General features: G+C 63.4%; 1 protein-coding gene across 1 annotated transcript in view; it reads right to left on the reverse strand.

Annotated features, from left to right (window-relative positions):
• The window catches only part of SMARCA2 (SWI/SNF related BAF chromatin remodeling complex subunit ATPase 2), a 218,597-nt gene extending 216,877 nt beyond the window's left edge, over positions 1 to 1,720 (reverse strand). The window contains 1 exon segment of the mRNA XM_006152442.3: positions 1,582 to 1,720. The gene's annotated coding sequence lies outside the window, so the exon portion shown is untranslated.
• Positions 1,721 to 2,106: the final 386 nt, after the last annotated feature.

Consider the following 2,106-nt stretch of genomic DNA (forward strand, 5'->3'; position numbering starts at 1 on the left):
GGCGGGGTGGTGGTGGTCCCCCCACCAGCCGGTGGGCGCCTATCGGCTGGTGCGCGGGGCCGCTTATTTGGGGAAGTACATCGCGACACCTTTGGAGATGGCATGGCCGTGTTTTGCAACGCAAAAGGGAGGAGGGAAGACGGCCGGGTGGAAGGGGAGAACAGAGGAAGGGGTAAATCGGGTTGGGATGGGAATAAAGCAAACTCGAAAGCAGGGAGCTAGAGGGAAGGGGTGCGTGTCATCGTAGGGAGGAGGCTCCCACCCGGTCTCCCCGCCTCCTGCCCTCGCCACCCCCCTATTCCCTCCCCACTGCAGCCCTTCCCCTTCCCCGGCAAACACCACCGCCGCTGCCAGGGTACGCGCGGGTCCTGTTTGTGACAGTCAGGCAGAGAGGATTATCCGGATCATGGCCTCCCCGGCCCGCAGTCGCCCTGGCTCTCCTGGGTCCCAGCGCGCCCCTGGCACCCAGATGGTGCAGGCACCTCACGGCCGCCCCCCCCGGCCCGCCGCTACCGCGGCTCTAGCCAGGGAAAACAAGAAGCAAAAGAAAACAAACCCAGGGAGGGGAAAAACGGTAATGAAGCCCAGCGGACACCTCCGACCTTCTTTGGGGCCTCCTCCCTCTCCCCCACCCCGCGGTAGTGCGGCCCGGGCCAGACACCCCGAACTTCAACACCCGAGCCCGCGCGGTCGCCAGGTACCTAGGGAGTGAAGGGGCAGGGATGCCCACCGCGCCTCGGGCGCAGCCCCCCGGCCAGCTCCTTTGCCTAAAGGCCTGCCTGCCAGTCAGCGCCCCCATCCCCGCCCGAGGGAACGCGGAAAGTGGAGGTGACACCTAGGAACCGGAACGCACCGGCCTCGAGGCGGTAGCCACCGCTACCCCGGCGCGCCTGCACCCGTTTCTCCTGCCCAGATCAGCTTGCGTCTCCGCAGCCGGAGCCCTTTAAACAAGTCTCCAGGAAGCGGGTGTCAGCCGCGTTCCTTGGCGCCCCGCGGCTAGCCCCGGCTCTTCGCCTTCTTTTCCCGTTCCCCTTCCAACTCTTCTGGGGAGGACTGTTCAGGATGAACTGTCGGGTTTCCATTCTTCTGCCCTGTCCCCCAACCTTATCTCCTCCTGCAATCCCCCCACACCCCAGCTTTTAAGGGGATGGGGGGTTGCAACCTTGCCAAATGTGTGTGTGTTGCAACCTTGTGCTGGCAGCGCATCGCTGACTGCCCACCCAGGGTCAAGGCTGTGGTTTGTTGGGCTTGCTTCCCCCTTGCCCCTTGAAGTAGTAATTATTACTGTTATTATTAGAACGGCAAGGTTCGGTTGAAACTTTCTCGTTTCTTCCACGGCCGCCCGGGAGCTGTCGTTACAGCATTCCACCTGAGGCCCGCGGGGAAGAGGCGGGCTTTTTTTGTTGTGGCGGTTGGCCCGCCTGTTTGTTTTGGTCTCCGTGCATGCACAATAAATAATAATTAGGATAATAATGAATAATCCCGGGCGAAGGCGGCGCGGTGCCGGAGGGTTTTGCGGGGCGGCTGCAGCGGGGAGGCCAGAGGGAGGGGAAAGAGAAGGGAGTTGTAAGTTATATTTACCTTGCTCGCGAGGAGTGTGCTGGCTGAATCTCTTCCCTCTCTGAGTCACCCAGAGTACAGAAACAGAGGGAGAGAGGACTAGATTATGAATATGACTTCATTGATGACAGCCATCCCCTCCTCTTCCTAAACTCGGGCTCCGCCCCGGCTCCCACCCTCGCAGCCTCCACGGGCGCCGGAAGACGCGCCGCAGTTGGCCCTGCGCACCGCTCCTCCCCGCCCGCCCGGACGCGGGTTGGCGGGACGCGCCTGTCACTCGCCCCGCTCAGCGACTCCGGGAGCGCGGGGGGAGGTGGGGGCGGTGTGCAAGAATGTGGATCGAGACAGCTCTACTGTATGCGTGGATGCGTGTGTGTCTGCAAGGCGCCGGCTCTCGGGCCGTGTTTGTGCCTAGAGCAGAAAAACTGCGCAGGACGCCGAAAGCCCCAAGCCCTGCTGGAGTTGAACGCCCGTTATCCCTGCCGCGGCTGTCTCCTAACCCGGGCGCGGCGGGGGCCCTCACCGGGGCACGGGGGAACCGGGGGG

The sequence above is a fragment of the Tupaia chinensis genome, unplaced genomic scaffold (genome assembly GCF_000334495.1).
Source record: "Tupaia chinensis unplaced genomic scaffold, TupChi_1.0 Scaffold000354_1, whole genome shotgun sequence".
In the NCBI taxonomy this organism is placed as follows: domain Eukaryota; kingdom Metazoa; phylum Chordata; class Mammalia; order Scandentia; family Tupaiidae; genus Tupaia; species Tupaia belangeri.